This window comes from Pseudochaenichthys georgianus, chromosome 6 (genome assembly GCF_902827115.2).
Source record: "Pseudochaenichthys georgianus chromosome 6, fPseGeo1.2, whole genome shotgun sequence".
NCBI classification, from domain to species: Eukaryota; Metazoa; Chordata; class Actinopteri; order Perciformes; family Channichthyidae; genus Pseudochaenichthys; species Pseudochaenichthys georgianus.
In genome coordinates this window covers 40971296-40989854 of record NC_047508.1, presented here as the reverse complement: position 1 = coordinate 40989854, position 18559 = coordinate 40971296, and the positions used below count along the sequence as shown (strand labels likewise).

General features: G+C 39.6%; 1 protein-coding gene across 3 annotated transcripts in view; it reads left to right on the top strand.

The window, feature by feature from the left end:
* The window catches only part of mgat4c (mgat4 family member C), a 174866-nt gene that overhangs the window by 90717 nt on the left and 65590 nt on the right, over nt 1–18559 (top strand). For all 3 annotated transcript variants that reach the window (XM_034085982.2, XM_034085979.2, XM_034085980.2), the window contains one exon: nt 13809–13886. The gene's annotated coding sequence lies outside the window, so the exon portion shown is untranslated. The remainder of the gene's footprint in view (nt 1–13808; nt 13887–18559) is intronic.

Below are 18559 nucleotides of genomic sequence, written 5' to 3'. Positions count from 1 at the left end.
TGGAACGCAATGCCTTGTAGGACAGTAGGGTATAATGAGTTCTTTAAGGTAAGATGGCGCCTGCCCATTAAGGGCTTTGTAGACAAAGGGAAACTCATTTTGAAACGGAGTATTTTGAAAATGTACTTTATTAAATATATTGTCATTGTTATATTTTATTAATGTCAAATAAAACATTTCGTAATAAGAATCAGACATCCTTTAATGGTCCTGCAGGTGTGACATAGCGGACAAGAGGCAAACATTAATGAAGAGTGAGCTAACATATCAAATAGATGTTCCAATATGAATAAATACTAATGTTTAACCTACATTGTTGCCGTGAAACAAACGTGTATTTTAATTGTTATTATGTTAAATTCATTCTGAATCCCATCCATTTGCCAAACCGAGGTGTTTTGAGTTTGATTGCGGTGCCGTAACAAAAATACTTTGTTGCCGTCTACCACTAAGCAGATGTACGGAAGAGGATTAGGGCCACATGATTTTTTTTTGGGAGGATTTGAAAAGAAAATGGTTTTTTTAGTAAAAAAAGAAAAAGTCAGAATTTTGAGAAAAAAGTAAAAATTCTGACTTTTTTCTCAGAACAAAAAATCAAATTTCTTTTCAAATCCTCCCAAAAAATAATAATGTGGCCCTAATCCTCTTCCGTACAGATGTGGCCTTGTTCGCACACGTAAAAACATATGAGGTAACTTCGCCTCACTTTTTAGCCGCGTCCTGACATTTAAAACCGGTGTTGTGTATCATACCTGAGCTGTTTAGTATTCCACTCTTTCAGCTGCTCCACTTCAACAGCACTTTTGAAGATTCACAGCAGTATGGGAGAAACGTACAACAATAAATAAGTCATTAGGATGTTTAACTTGTCTTGATCTGTGCACATTCCATCAACAAACACCCTCCATTTAAAACAAATAGCGTCTGAGTGGACAAACACTTCATTAAAACTTCACACAGGAGACAAATGAACAAAAGGAAATAGCAGAATCTGGCCGGGGCTGCCTCAGTACGTTTCCCTTCGAATTGAAAGCCACCGTGTGTCCCGGGTTCCTCTGTGAGCCTCAGCTCGGGGGTTTGACCTCCCCTTGCCTGTGTGTTACTCACATGTGTGTCTGTCCCCGGGGCTTCTCGTCTAAAGAGCCCGGCCTGAAGAGGCAGGCGGGCCATTCACAGTATTGCGAGGTTAGCCCGGCCCTGGAGAAATCTTCACAGCGACCTGATTTCTTTTAGTTGCCCCTTATATTCACCCACGCTCACCTGATCCCCTGTCATCGCCATAATGTGGAGGAAAACTTCTCTTAACAACAGCGAAACTAGGACAAGAGTCCTGTGGCGTATGTGCCGTGCAGACCTGGTGTCCCTGCATATTTGTGTGCAATGTTTCATCTGGCAGATAATCACATCCATTATTAGAATTGATGCGTGACGTCTGCCTCGCTACTGTTTTCATGAAAATTGCGATATCAATGGGAGGGTGGTGCGTTGAGAAAGAATCTCTCATCTCGCAGAGTTAATATTAATGATTGGTCCCAGAGTCACGAACAGCCCCATCTTTTCATTCTAGCATCTGGATTTAATTGGTGCTACGCTGTAAAGCCACAGCTGCTACGCCTGTTAGGACAATAAATTACCCCAATTAGGAGTCGAACAAAAGAGGCTGTCTGACACCACAGCCCCACTGCCATGCCTAGAGATTGTGAATGCGACGGGGGTGAGGCTTCTCGGTGTACCACAACACCTGCCCCATCATCTCTCTGATCAAAACACAGTTCCAGTCCAGCGCATATATAGAGCAGGAGGAGATTGCTTTGCATGGCCTCCGTCCGTCACAGGCGCACAATCGAAATAGAATAAAAAAGCACCACTGGGTTCAAAATCAATGGCAGGTTTGGAGGGAGGAGTGTAATTGCTGGGCGGATGATTAATTAGTGTGTGGATGATGAGTTGTGGATACATCCAGGTTTTATGGCAGCCGCCTGCCATATCGATGGCACCGCTAATGAAGGCAATAATGAGGGAAGGTTTATGAGGACTTCGAATGGGAGGAACAATAAGAACATCTGTGCCGCTCTACAGTGAGAGTATAATTGAGACCATATTTCATGTTCCCTCTGTGAAAGATAGCGCGTAGTGTATTTGCTTTATGCAACACGAGACGTATTTGTTTTCCGCTGTAACACATTCAGCAGCTTTAGCGGCTCAGGTGGTCCACCTTTCCGAGAGGACGGCGTCCGTCTTGATCAGCACTCCTTCCACGTCGCGGCCTGGCAACACCATCCCTTTGTCTCACCGCTCGCTGTGAACACGCCATTAAGTCAGCCCGAGTTTGACAAGAAAAATGAAGTGTGGTATATCCTGTGGCCTCGAGTGTCTTCCTGAATAATGAGCGCATTGCCTGGACCCCCCCCCCGTCCCCTGTCCCTCCAACTGCCCGCCATTGGTTTTTACAATCCCCCTCAAAGTTTCAGTCTGCCGAGAGAGAAGGGGTCTTTAGGTCGGTCATGCAAGACGTGTCAAACTAATACTGGACAACCCAGAAAAGGGGTTAGATGAAGGAAGTGGCTTGTATTGATGAAATCCTCATCCCATGTTAGAGAATGCAGAATAGGTTCTTTGTCTGAGGAAAAATCCATTATGATATCATGAGATTGGAAACTGTGTGTACCAAATTATCTGGCGCCGTCTCCCACATCTCATATATACTTTTTTAAACATGTCACATGGCTCTACAGCACTACTAGATCACAGAAATATGCTGCCTCGCACAGCTAACCACTGAGAAGAAAGTGAAGCTCCGGCGCTATTTCCTTGCCCAGCCTTATTTCTGCCAATTACCAGCGTGTGAGAAAACAGTCTGACATGACTGACCTCCTCTCGGAGAGCTGTGGTCATGACTGGAAGGCTCTCCCTGCTTGTTATGACAGAAGTGTTATGGACATGGGAAGAAAGTCTGCACCGTGGTGATAGCACTGCGGAAATGGATAGCCTATTATCCACCACTATGTGATGGTAGTAATGGTGAGAGAGAGGGCATCCTATCTGTTATGGTGATGATGCATTTTAAATGGGTCGTGCCTATTATATATCAGTGGGTGATAATGGCGGCGGAGAGTCTCCTCTGGGTTTTGGTCATGACGCAGAGGAAAGTAGTGGAGAGCTCAGCGCAGAGTTGTGGTTTAAAGGTAATAGATTGAACGAAGGCAGGGGCTTTTTCTCTGTGTTTCAAAGAGGACGTAAGTAGTGATACAAATGCCACTTCAATCTCATTAGTATGCAGAAAAAGTGACAGGTCGCCCCGCCCCTTTTCGACCGGAAGTCCCGCCTTATTTGACCGGAAGTCCCGCCTTTTTATTTTATTTTGAAACCGGAAGTCCCGCCTCGTTCGACCGGAAGTCCCGCCCCCGCTTCCGGCGGATGTCCCGACCCCGCTTCCGGTTTTCAAAATAAAAATAAAAAATAAATTAAATTAAAAAAATGAGAAAAATAAAATGCCGTTGTTTTCAATCAATTAATATGCCTAGGATATATGTCCCGCCTCCTTACCACTTCCTGTGTGGTTAATCCTGTATACAGTATCGAATGTAACTTACAAATACTTGCAAATAACATGAAATTAATCAAAAGTAAGGCATCTTAAAAACATATATTTAAACCTCTCTGTTTTTGCAAACAGGACATGACAGGACATGAGGGGAGAGCACATATGGTGGAGGAGGGGGAACACACACACACACACACACACACACACACACACACACACACACACACACACACACACACACACACACACACACACTTTCCCCGCCCCTCACCCTCTCCCTCTGTCTAAATAAAAAGCCATTGTCTTTAGTCACTCTTAAATATTTTTCAAGTCGAGAGAAAATGGCCAAGAGACGTCTTGATATGAATTTAATCAGCGAGACACCGGTGACAACTTACAGCCATCCGTTGGGTGCTCCAAATCAAAGTAAAGCATATAAAAAACAGATATTTTAAAAAGTCAGCCTTTTTGCTAGAGGATAAGGGAGGGGGAAAACCCCAAACCCCCTATGGAGAAGTCATAAACCCCCTATGGAGACAAACATGTTGTAAACAGAGGGAGGTCGGTAGGTAATATACTTAAATATATATATATAGAAAGTCAGAGAATATTTATCAGAGGATAAACCATATACATTTGTACAAGTCGACACTGGTGCATTTTGTAAGAAAACAGAGTTTTCGTACTCAGACCGCTGCAACAATTTCAAGCAGATCTCTGTGATATGCAGTCGCTGTCCGAATATAATGATGGTTTTAATTATTTATTAACAGTCATAAATGTATTTAGAAAAACCTGTGCTCAAACATTAAAGAAAAAGAAGGGTAAGGTTACCAAAAAGCTTTTGATATAGTTTTAACACACAGCGAGATCCCTAAAAAGTCACTAACAGCTGCGGGGAAAGAATTCTTTTAAATAAAGTTTTTCAAAACTTGTTGAAGAAAAAACGGTATACAATATTATATATATATATATATATATATATATAACAGCCATTGACATATAGGCATGTAGGGTAGAAAGATTTAACCGTACGCTGAAAACTAAAATGTGGAGGTATTTTACAGCTAAAAAGACTCATAGATAGCGTTTTTTATGTATGACAACTTTACAACTGGTAGAAAGTTAAGTACTTTTTCTGAGCAGATTTTCTTTAAGACTGTGACTCTTAACACACTAACCCCCCGAGAGCCAGACATACTCATCCCCTTTTCAACGTATTTTGTTTTTGTCTTTCTCGCTTTTTTTTTTCCATTATATTTTTGAAAAAACTACATAGTGATTGATAGCAAAAATACAACATGCAACTAATACATTATACAATATTACGACTTTTGGCGATATTTTCAACACAATATACTTGTACCCTTTTTTTTTTTTTTTGTAGGACTTCAAGATATGTTGCATGTCATGCATAAACACGGTGTCATCTTTCTTGAAACTGACGTGCTGTCCGTTTTACAAACAAGTTATGTTTATGCTTCTTCATCCTCTGAATGTTCCTCCCCGTCCCTCTTCACAATAACAATCAAGGTGGATCTGTGAAATGAAACACCTCTTCCCAAAGCGTGACTACCCTATTGAGGACATGCAGTAGGGGCAGTAGGGCAGTAGGGTCTAAATCGATGGGCCAGATATACTAACATGCAGAACGTACGGTATGTTTGAAAAAGACTAACCATTTATCCAGTTCAAGCTGTCTTTAAGATGTGACATCGCGCTCTGACTATTTCCCATAAAATCGTGACAAACTATTACTTGTTCTTACATTTGACCTCTTGCTGCTTGGTTGAAAATGATAGATGAAAAAGAACTTTTTTAAAAAGAGTCAAACCACAAATGTTTTAAGATTGTTACAAAATATAAAAAATAAAAAGGTCTGGAGACAAAATTAATTCAGGTGACTCTGGCTTTATTAGGACAACAAACATATAATACAAATGGGTTAGGGGTTAAATATAACCATAGTGGACTTAATAGTCTAACAAAATAATTTTATCTGAATACATTTGTTCTTTTTAAGAGCACTTTTCGAAATTATTTATTTATTATTTCAGTGGAACAATCCAGTGTTTGTTAACATTAACGCTTTCTTCTCTTTTTCTTGTGTTACTAAGATACTTTTAAACACACTTTGGTGTATGCAACACTTGTTCAGATAAAACAAGGTTTTTTCTTTTCTGATAAACTTACATATTTTAGTTATTTTATGTTACCAAGATACTTTGAGATACACCCTGATGTACACAACACTTAACAAAGGGTATAATATGAAGTAGTTGGTAAGGAAGGGGTTTTTCTTTAAGGGTGCAAAACTTTTAGAACAGGGTAAAATATTCATTAATTTGTATTGAATTGAGTTTTCTTTTTTTGATTTTCAACATACTATATGACTTTTACATATTTCTGACGTACTATACTTTTTTTTTTTGACTTTTTTCTGTAGAATCTTGACAAAACTATTACTTGTTCTTAAATGATGACCTATTGCTGGAGATGAGATGAAAAAGCTACAACGCTTAAAGAACTTTTTTCTAAAAAACTCTCAACTCTACACTGACTCCCCCCACTCAACGCAATAAGTCCCACCCCACTCAGCAAATCATCTAAAACGAAGGACCCCATCAAGACGACCGTTGAAAACTAGCCATGGATCTGAGAAAAACCAAGTCTGATGTAGCCTACCCTTATTATCACCAGGATAATGGATATGGGCTTAATGACTGGATGGTACAAAGTAGGGGAGAGGATGTTCCCGAAGAAGAGCTCTCCTCTATATGTAATAGTATTGTAAACGAAACATTTAAAGTGGTCCCGGAATCTTCATTTTTCAGAAACATTCTGTAACATTACCGAAGAAATTACACTTACTCTTTTTCTTGTGTTACCAAGATACTTTTAGATACAGTTTGGTGTCTGAAAACTGAAACTGGGTGAATATAAAGTACTTTATAAGGAATTTGGATTCTTTTAAAGGCAGATTTTGGCTTTTTTCTCTTGCCAAGATACTTTTAGACACACTTTGAGGGATGCAAAACCTTAAAACTAGAAAATGAAGTACAGTCTGATTAGATTTTTTCTTAAAGACTGTTTCTCTAAAAGGTAAGTTTGTGATTTTAACAATTTTCCCTGACACTTGGCAGATTTGTGTGTAATTCTCTCACAAAGGAACTGTAAGATACACTTTTTATGTATGCAAAACCTTAAACTTTTTTTTTTTTTGAAAATAAAATACTTTGTCTGAATACATTTTCTTTAAAGGCACTTTTTTTATTTTAACGCTATTTCAGTGGAAAAATACAGTTTTGTTGACATCAAGGCTTTTTTTCTCTTTTCTTGTGTTACTAAGATACTTTTAGACACACTTTGATGTATGCAACACTTGTTCAGTTAAACAATGGGTTTTTTTTTCTGATAAACTTACATATTTTAGTTATTTTATGTTACCAAGATACTTTGAGATACACCGTGATGTACGCAACACTTAACAAAAGGGTATAATATGAAGTACTTGGTAAGGAAGGGGTTTTTCTTTAAGGGTGTAAAACTTTAGAACAGGGTAAAATATTCATTAAATTGTATTGAATTGAGTTTTCTTTTTTGATTTTCAACATACTATTTGTACACAATGACTTTTCCATATTTCTGATAAACTATACTTTTTCCGTAAAATCATGACAAACTATTACTTATTCTTAAATTTCACCTATTGCTGGAGATGAGATGAAAAAGCTACAACGCTTAAAGAACTTTTTTTCTAAAAACTCTCAATTCTATAATTGACTCCCCCATTCAACGCAATGAGCCCCACCCTCCACTCAACAAATCTTCTAAAACGAAGGACCTCACTAAGACGATCGTTGTAAACTAGCCATGGAGCAGAGAAAAGCCAAGACTCCCCCCGCGAGTTGCAGTCAGGAACAGAGTCCACCAGCGACACCACCATGTGGGAAACCCGAATCTTGCAGTACTACTGCTGCTGATGCTACTCCTCGGGTCAAGAAGTCTCGGTTTAGGGACACAGTGAAATCGGAATTGTTTTATATTCTGGAGATGGTGATGTATCGGTACAGAAAAGAAATCTGCAAAGAATGCCGACGCAGTAACCCCGACCAGAGGCAACACGATTGTCGGAATGACATGCCCGATTTCTTCTTCAGAAACAATTACAAAGCGTTAATGAAAAGACTTTGGCTCGCCGACTTCGTTGCAGTGATTGACCAGAGTCTTATTGAAAAAGGCATTTGCGAGGATAAACTGAGGATAGGACGCGCTTCGGAAGCCTTTCTGCACAAGCTTGTAAAATGCAGATGCCTCAAGGAGAGACTTGAAATATCCATACAGAGTTGGATGGAGAAGAAGAAGAAGACTAACAAACAGCAGTCGGATGGAGAAGAAGCCAGGGACTTGTTCAATGCAGTGACTTTTTTCTTTAAGTAAAATAAAAATGGGAAACTACTATGCAAAACGCTCTGTATATATTGATCATAATGTAGTCCTTACCCGTTTAATAAGTGTGATGATGGGGACGATTGAAAACAGAATGAGTAGTGACCCCCGTGTAAGCAGAATGGCTGAAGTTTGTAAACTAGAAGACATTTTGGATATCGTTCGTTCTGGCAGTACTATTCCGGGTCATTGGGAAATGATTGTAAACGAAACATTTAAAGTGGTCCTGGAATCTTCATTTTCCGAAACATTCTGTAACATTATCTCAGAAATGAAACAAACATCAACAGTGTATCATGTGCTCTCATTGTATGCTCTGTTTGTAGATGTAATGCATCTTTGCGTCGAAAACAGAGTAATATGGGGAATTCTAAGCTGGAGACTGTCCTGGGGATGCTACAATCAGTATAACTATTGATTTTGCGTGTGAAAAAAATAAAAAAAGTGTTTTTTTACATCTAAAAACTGTTGTCATCATTTTAGCAAGGGGAGCGTGTCTGATACATGTGTATTACAGTCCTTCTTGTTGTGTTTTTCAGTGTTTTCTGTGTGTCTGTACACACAAAGCACACGTCATTATCTACTTTTCAGCTTTTATACACAAAGTGTATCTTTCGGTAACTTTCTCAGAGAATTTAAGCATAAATCTGTCAAATGTTCAAAACAGCCTTGTTTCACTGAAATACCCTCAAAATGACAAACTGCCATTATTACGAAATCTCCTCAAACAGAGTACTTTCTACAGATGAAGCCTTCCCACTCAACGCAATATGTCCCACCCACTCAGCAAATCATATAAAACTAAGGACGACCGTTCAAAACTAGCCATGGATCTGAGAAAAACCAAGTCTGATGTAGCCTGCCCTTATTATCACCAGGATAATGGATATGGGCTTAATGACTGGATGTTACAAAGTAGGGGAGAGGATGTCCCCGAAGAAGAGCTCTCGTCTATATCATATCCATGTAAGGTCTTTAGGACAAAAGAGGACCATGATAACATGACATATGAAGAATATCTTTCTTTAAAAGATGGTATTATAGATAACCTTTATAGAAACAGTATATCTCATACCACTCGCCAAGATCGCAAACGACAATTAGCAGAAAAGAATAGAAAAAGTAAAGAAAAACGAAGAAAAAGAAAAAACAACATGAAAAGGAGAAGAAAAATTAAAAGCAAACGCAGAATGCGAATGAAAAGAAAAGGGACCATAGGACGGAAAACTAAAAAGACAAAAAGAAGGAAGGTGAAAAGAAAAAGAAACAAAGTGAAGACATTTAAACTAGAGGATGGTGTTGAAGAGCCATTACCGGATCATAATAATCTTATAGATCATCTCCCGCTAACCGACTGCTGCGAATGTGTTGAACAAATACCAAAAGCAATGTCAAAAAACAGAGCATACAGTGAAAGCACATGATACACTATAAATGTTTCGTTTACAATACATCACCATCTCCAGAATATAAAACAATTCCGATTTCACTGTGTCCCTAAACCGAGACTTCTTGACCCGAGGAGTAGCATCAGCAGCAGTAGTACTGCAAGATTCGGGTTTCCCACATGGTGGTGTCGCTGGTGGACTCTGTTCCTGACTGCAACTCGCGGGGGGAGTCTTGGCTTTTCTCTGCTCCATGGCTAGTTTACAACGATCGTCTTAGTGAGGTCCTTCGTTTTAGAAGATTTGTTGAGTGGAGGGTGGGGCTCATTGCGTTGAATGGGGGAGTCAATTATAGAATTGAGAGTTTTTAGAAAAAAAGTTCTTTAAGCGTTGTAGCTTTTTCATCTCATCTCCAGCAATAGGTGAAATTTAAGAATAAGTAATAGTTTGTCATGATTTTACGGAAAAAGTATAGTTTATCAGAAATATGGAAAAGTCATTGTGTACAAATAGTATGTTGAAAATCAAAAAAGAAAACTCAATTCAATACAATTTAATGAATATTTTACCCTGTTCTAAAGTTTTACACCCTTAAAGAAAAACCCCTTCCTTACCAAGTACTTCATATTATACCCTTTTGTTAAGTGTTGCGTACATCACGGTGTATCTCAAAGTATCTTGGTAACATAAAATAACTAAAATATGTAAGTTTATCAGAAAAGAAAAAACCTTGTTTTATCTGAACAAGTGTTGCATACACCAAAGTGTGTTTAAAAGTATCTTAGTAACACAAGAAAAAGAGAAGAAAGCGTTAATGTTAACAAACACTGGATTGTTCCACTGAAATAATAAATAAATAATTTCGAAAAGTGCTCTTAAAAAGAACAAATGTATTCAGATAAAATTATTTTGTTAGACTATTAAGTCCACTATGGTTATATTTAACCCCTAACCCATTTGTATTATATGTTTGTTGTCCTAATAAAGCCAGAGTCACCTGAATTAATTTTGTCTCCAGACCTTTTTTATTTTTTACATTTTGTAACAATCTTAAAACATTTGTGGTTTGACTCTTTTTAAAAAAGTTCTTTTTCATCTATCATTTTCAACCAAGCAGCAAGAGGTCAAATGTAAGAACAAGTAATAGTTTGTCACGATTTTATGGGAAATAGTCAGAGCGCGATGTCACATCTTAAAGACAGCTTGAACTGGATAAATGGTTAGTCTTTTTCAAACATACCGTACGTTCTGCATGTTAGTATATCTGGCCCATCGATTTAGACCCTACTGCCCTACTGCCCCTACTGCATGTCCTCAATAGGGTAGTCACGCTTTGGGAAGAGGTGTTTCATTTCACAGATCCACCTTGATTGTTATTGTGAAGAGGGACGGGGAGGAACATTCAGAGGATGAAGAAGCATAAACATAACTTGTTTGTAAAACGGACAGCACGTCAGTTTCAAGAAAGATGACACCGTGTTTATGCATGACATGCAACATATCTTGAAGTCCTACAAAAAAAGAAAAAAAAGGGTACAAGTATATTGTGTTGAAAATATCGCCAAAAGTCGTAATATTGTATAATGTATTAGTTGCATGTTGTATTTTTGCTATCAATCACTATGTAGTTTTTTCAAAAATATAATGGAAAAAAAAAAGCGAGAAAGACAAAAACAAAATACGTTGAAAAGGGGATGAGTATGTCTGGCTCTCGGGGGGTTGGTGTGTTAAGAGTCACAGTCTTAAAGAAAATCTGCTCAGAAAAAGTACTTAACTTTCTACCAGTTGTAAAGTTGTCATACATAAAAAACGCTATCTATGAGTCTTTTTAGCTGTAAAATACCTCCACATTTTAGTTTTCAGCGTACGGTTAAATCTTTCTACCCTACATGCCTATATGTCAATGGCTGTTATATATATATATATATATATAATATTGTATACCGTTTTTTCTTCAACAAGTTTTGAAAAACTTTATTTAAAAGAATTCTTTCCCCGCAGCTGTTAGTGACTTTGTAGGGATCTCGCTGTGTGTTAAAACTATATCAAAAGCTTTTTGGTAACCTTACCCTTCTTTTTCTTTAATGTTTGAGCACAGGTTTTTCTAAATACATTTATGACTGTTAATAAATAATTAAAACCATCATTATATTCGGACAGCGACTGCATATCACAGAGATCTGCTTGAAATTGTTGCAGCGGTCTGAGTACGAAAACTCTGTTTTCTTACAAAATGCACCAGTGTCGACTTGTACAAATGTATATGGTTTATCCTCTGATAAATATTCTCTGACTTTCTATATATATATATTTAAGTATATTACCTACCGACCTCCCTCTGTTTACAACATGTTTGTCTCCATAGGGGGTTTATGACTTCTCCATAGGGGGTTTGGGGTTTTCCCCCTCCCTTATCCTCTAGCAAAAAGGCTGACTTTTTAAAATATCTGTTTTTTATATGCTTTACTTTGATTTGGAGCACCCAACGGATGGCTGTAAGTTGTCACCGGTGTCTCGCTGATTAAATTCATATCAAGACGTCTCTTGGCCATTTTCTCTCGACTTGAAAAATATTTAAGAGTGACTAAAGACGATGGCTTTTTATTTAGACAGAGGGAGAGGGTGAGGGGCGGGGAAAGTGTGTGTGTGTGTGTGTGTGTGTGTGTGTGTGTGTGTGTGTGTGTGTGTGTGTGTGTGTGTGTGTGTGTGTGTGTGTGTGTTCCCCCTCCTCCACCATATGTTCTCTCCCCTCATGTCCTGTCATGTCCTGTTTGCAAAAACAGAGAGGTTTAAATATATGTTTTTAAGATGCCTTACTTTTGATTAATTTCATGTTATTTGCAAGTATTTGTAAGTTACATTCGATACTGTATACAGGATTAACCACACAGGAAGTGGTAAGGAGGCGGGACATATATCCTAGGCATATTAATTGATTGAAAACAACGGCATTTTATTTTTCTCATTTTTTTAATTTTTATTTATTTATTTATTTATTTTACTTCCGGTCGAAAAGGGGCGGGGCGACCTGTCACTTTTTCTGCATACTAATGAGATTGAAGTGGCATTTGTATCACTACTGACGTATTATGCTCTCTGCGGTTTCACCTGTCCTGTAGTGTGTTATGTAGGTTTGTGTGCATGTAAATGGTCTGCAAAGGCTAAAATCCCAAAGTTGTTGCCAGTGGGAGCTTCAAGGCACATCCTATCTTAAGCACTTTAGCTATTTACACCCGGGTTTTGTACTGTATGCATCTCTTCTTGCTCTTTCTTTTGAGCGTAGGCGTGTCGCTTTACGGCATGAAGTGACGATGTTGATGTTGTTTTGGGGGTGGGTGTAAATAGCCGAATAGCTGCCGTGTGTCTATTTTCACACGCCTTCAAATAAAGGCTATGAAAGTGTTCGTATTCAGCAAAAAATATATTCTTTGATTTACAGTCGTCTCTTTCCCAATGTCAGTTTACAGGAAAAAGTATGTTTTGGGTCCATGATGTCACTGACTAGCGTAAGTGTAGTTCCAACGTTTGGCCACTAGGATAATTTGCTTCAACGATCGGCGTTCTTCCTGTGGACTCACCTGAAACACCTTGATTGGACTCCTTTGTTTACTTCCTGAACATAATGACATCACTATGTAACACTCGCACTTCTATTAGACAACACATTGTACATGAAATGCTAAGGGGCGTGACATCTCTAACACGTTGACCAATCACAACAGAGCTGGTTTCACACATAGGTGCTGCAGCAGAGGCAGTATGAGAAAAATAAATAACTTTGTGAACGCCACACTAGAGGCACAAATTGCAAATGTGAAGCTGAAAATGAGCATAATGTGTCCTCTTTAATATTGTTGGGCTAGCTTATGTCTTCAAAGAGCGTCAATATCCTCAGGTGGGAAGGCGATGCGTGTGCATGTGCAAACGAAAGAGAGCCTTAGTTAGCTGTCTGCTTGGCCGCCCCTGTGATGTATGTTTACGGCCCATCATCTCTAGCCAATTACCCCGCCTCGGTGTGGGAGCGCCGCGACTCCCCATCACAGCCGTCAGAGTGTGAGCATGCAGAGAGACGGTGACAGTTAGCGTTCCTGGACATCCCTGGCAAAGCGCTTGTTCTCCTTAGGGGGCTCTGGAGATTCATCTTGAGAAAGTAAGCCACAGGGCAGCCGAGTCTGCAGCTGCTTGTCGAATTGCAGGCTTGTCGACTGTGTGTTTGTGTGCATCAGTGTGTGGTGTGGGTGTTTTAACTTAGCACAGCATGTGTGCAAACTTTGTAAATCCCTGTTTCCCACGCACTCCTGTATGCATCAATATGAGCTGCTCACAGTGCGATGGTGCATATGGTTAGAGGCTGTAAATGATGTGATCATCTGAAAAGTCTCCAAGCTGTGAGATAACCTTGGCATCTCTTCTCTCTTTGTTTCTCCCAGATACAGCTGAGGCAGACGTGTTCCTGTACCCCGTTCAGGTCAAGCTGCAGACTTTCAAACACATCTGACTTCTACAAGGTAATCTCCTCCTCTGTCTTTTTGCATCAGAGCAATGTGCTGAAATATTCTTCTGTGCCTCGTTCGCACTTGCTCCTTGAGATTGTTTTTCTCGTAAAATGCTCTCCCGTTGAGAAGTGACATTAGAAAAAGGTGAACTGAATAAAAGTCACAGCGCGGCAGCCGTGAAGACTCATTTGCTTTTAGCAGGGAGCTGTTTTTTATCCCTGTTGATGCTCACGCAGGGGCGGTTCTAGGGGGGGCATGACCTGACCTCTGACCCCCCTGTGGCCCCCCTAACAATGAAACGTTTTTTTTAAATGTATATTTTCTGGTACTCAGGATTTTGTTGCTGTAATGTGAGATTGTGCAGACACCCTTATGTAAAGTAGAGATGTAACTGTTCATTGCCTTTATTTTTATATAAATATGGTGTTAACATTGCACTATAACTTAAAGGTGGGGTAGGTAAGTTTCAGAAAACGGCTCGAGATACACTTTTTGTTATATTCCATGGAATGCTCTTAACATCCCGATAGCAATGAATATCTGAAGTGCTTTGACAAAAAATCCATAAAAACCGTAAAAGCCGTAATACTGTAAAAAGTACAACCAATCCGTTTAGCCGGATTGGATGGCCTACCTGCCTGTCAGCCTTCCATCGGGGCACAGACTTATCTCGTGCCCTCATTGGTCATGTGCACGTTCGTGTGTGTTGGAGGAGGGGCTCTGTGAGGAAGTGGCAGATTTTCTTCGGTTGTGTATTTTCAAATTCTAGCGATCTCGAGCCGGTTTTTCAAACTTCCCTACCCCACCTTTAAGCTGAAGCTAACAGTATAAGATCTCTCTGAAATAAATAAGTGTACTGAAACAAATACCAATAACTGTATTGCATTGTTTTCTTAGGCGCAATTACTTCATACTGTCTAGTTCTCTTTTTCGTCCTGCATGTATGGTGCCCCCCTCAGAAAATAACTTGCCCCCCAAGTCAAATTGGTCTAGAACCGCCGCTCACGTAATCCTTTAACTTCACATTTGGATGATTCCTTTGTGGAACTGAGGTAAGACAAGAGTTGATGCTTTTTATTTTATTTCGCTCCGGCTCCATATTCACACACTGTAACAGATTGAAACTGCAAAGCTGTGTTTGTGTTGGCTAGACGACGCGACGCTCCTGCCCGGAGGGTTTATCAGGGAGAGAAAATATTGACCGCCAACACTTGCACTTTGTGGTGTTATTGCTTTTCACACTTTGGTGATATAGAAAGCAGTCGCCAAGCACAACAATCGTAATCCCGCAGCATTGCTCTTCTGTGCAGGGCAGCATAGCAGCTTATGGTGTTTACATTTCAGCTTATTCCACCTAAGTACGTTTTGCAGACAAATAATATGAAAGTGATGGAACAAGGAGAGAAGCAAATTGCAAGAAAAAGTATGTGAACCCTTTGGAATGACCTGGATTTCTGCATAAGTTGGTCATAAAATGCGTTCTGATCTTCATCTAAGTCACAACAACAGACACACACAGTCTGCTTAAACTAATACCACACAAACAATTATATGTGTTCATGTTTTTATTGAACACACCATGTAAACATTCACATTGCAGGGTGGAACAAGTATCTGAACCCCGAGGCTAAAGACTTCTTCAAGAGCTAATTGGAGTCAGGAGTCAGCCAACCTGGAGTCCAATCAATGAGACGAGATTGGAGGTGTTGGTTGAAGCTGCCCTGCCCTATAGAAAATACACACCTGTTTTGAATTTGCTATTCTTAAGAAGCATTGCCAGATGTGAGCCATGCCTCGCACAGAAGAGCTCTCAGAAGACCTACCATTAAGAATTGTTGACTTGCATAAAGCTGGAAAGGGTTCCAGAAGTATCTCTGAAAGCCTTGATGGTCATCAGTCCACGGTAAGACAAGGTGTCTATAAATGGAGAAAGTTCAGCACTGTTGCTACTCTCCCTAGGAGTGGCCGTCCTGTAAAGACGACTGCAAGAGCGCAGCGCAGAGTGCTCAATGAGGTGAAGAAGAATCCTAGAGTGTCAGCTAGAGGCAAGGAAAGTGTATTTATATAGCACCTTTCAGCACCAGGCAATTCAAGGTGCTTTACAAAAATGAAAGACATTCAGACAAAGGCATTTAAAAACAGTAAAAGATTATAAAAGAAACATTAAAAGAAAAACAAAAAATGAAAGACATTAAGAAAATGGCATTTAAAATCAGTCATTAAAAAGAAAAGCTAATAAAATAAACATTAAAAGATAAAAGTTACAGTGCAGTCTAAGATATGAATAGTTCAATTATTTCGGTTCTTGATTTTTAATTTATTCACAGAACCTCCCTTTGGAAATCCGAACATTTCCGTCCCGCTAGAGACTTAAAGAAATCTCTGGCACATGCTAACATCTCTGTTGACGAATCTACGATACGTACAACACTGAACAACAATGGAGTTCCTGGGAGGACACCACGGAGGAAGCCACTGCTGTCCAGAAAAAACATTGCTGCACGTTTGAAGTTTGCAAAAGAGCACCTGGATGTTCCACAGCACGACTGGCAACATGTTCTGTGGCCAGATGAAACCAAAGCTGAGTTGTTTGGAAGGAACACACAACGCTATGTGTGGAGAATCCAAAGGGTTCACTTTTTCTTGCAACTGTATGTGTTGATGTTGCTCTTGCATAAACATCTAATCCCACTGATTCATTCAGAAACGATTATTTATCACATCGTTATTCAATAGCACTATTGGTAAAACAGCAAATAAATGCATTTATTTCCTTCCTTTTTTAAACACTTGCTGGTTTGCCTTTACAAGCAGAAGTAACTAAACACCGGCGGTGATATGACTTAGTTTGTGAGAGATGAGAGAGCTGTTAATACAGTTTTATTAATCTCTGTAAATGCATAAATAATTACCCAATTAATAATAATAATAATAATAATAATAATAATTACTCTCTATTGTCGTTATAAACTCACCAAAATCACATTTCAATGTTTATTTGATGACTTGCTTTTCCTTTGAAGATCCTTTACGAGTTTTCCACCTTGCTTTACGTTGTAAGACAGCCAATGAGAATTAACGCTGCACGTGGTAAAGGTGGGGTAGGTAAGTTTGAGAAACCGGCTCGAGGTGCACTTGTTGTTATATTACATGGAATGCTCTTAACATCCCGATAGCAATGAATATCTTTGACACAAAATACATAAAGAAACATCATCTGTGGAAGCCGTGGCGCTGTAAAAAGCACGACCAATCATCTGAGCCGGCTAAAGTAACTGGATGGCCTACCTGCCTGTCAGCCTTCCATCTGTGCACAAACTTATCTCGTGCCCTCATTGGTCATGTGCGTGTTCGTGTGTGTTGGAGGAGGGGCTCTGTAAGGAAGTGGCAGATTTCTTCCGGCTGTGTATTTTCAAATTCTAGCCTGGTTTCTCCAAAATGACCTACCCTACCTTTAAGGGAGCTGATAACAATGTTGTGAGAACATCAGTCGATGTTTTGCATACATTTCTCTGCCAAACGGTGATACTGTGCATATAGACATCATGATTATATTGGGAATATTATTGGGATATTAATCTTTACCATATTGCACAGTTCCATTGTAAACACATGTTCTGCGATGCATTATTTTTCCACATCTTGACCGGTTTTCTGTAGTTTATATGGCCACATAATGGTCACATAAATGCCACGCTGAAACAATGAACTTGTCTTAACTGCTGTGGCTGTTTTCATTTTTCTAACCTATAACATTTTCAAGTGGTGCACTCCGGCGAATGAGACATTTGACATTCTCAAGCAGCGGGGACTTTAAACAGCTTAAATCAGGGGATCGAGGTGATTCTCCTCATTTTCATCCGTCTCAATGGCGAGCCAATGTGGGCGTGCATTAAAGATTCATGCAAACAGCTGTTTCTGCTACAGGACAGCGTGACTCAGAGCAAGGCTGTGTGCTTGGATTTCAAATCAGGGAAGTCTAGAGGAGCTGGGTCTGGAAGAAAAAAAATCAACACGATTATCCAAACGAACGGAAGCTAAAAACGGATACATCCCTGAACATAAGAGTAGGAGTTCAAGTAGACTGAGAGTCACCTTTTTAACATTAATATGAAGTCGGCTTGTAGGAGTTTTGGAATACTGACCCAAATATGCTAAATCAGACCTATTAGAAAACAATTCACATCCTTATACACAGTGACCCAACGGTAGAGTAAACAATACCAGCAGTATTGGGGAGTTATGGATGACTTGTAACAAGGTTTACGTAATCAGGAAACAATAAAAGGTATTCCCTTACAGTCGGGGCCATCCCTGGCCAACATGAGGCCCCACGCAAAGTTATATGATGAGGCCCTCTGTTTCACGAGCGTCGACGGGGGGTGGGGGGGTTTTGTGGGTGCTAGTGGAAACCGTGCCGCGCCGCACTAATTGCGCCGCATTGTCGGCTCAGTTGAGGCCCCCTCCGCGAGGTGAGGCCCCCACGCAGTCTGCAGGGAGGGACGGCCCTGCTTACAGTTGTATACAAAATGGCTGAATCTGCATTATGGTTTTCTCTTTCTTTGTTCTTGTTTTAATTCTGTAGGTGAACCCATAGGTTTATAAAATAGTGTTTCTGAGTTTCACTGTTTGTATTAAACTAAAACGGAGCATTTTCTGTCAGCTCAGATTATATTTCTACTATT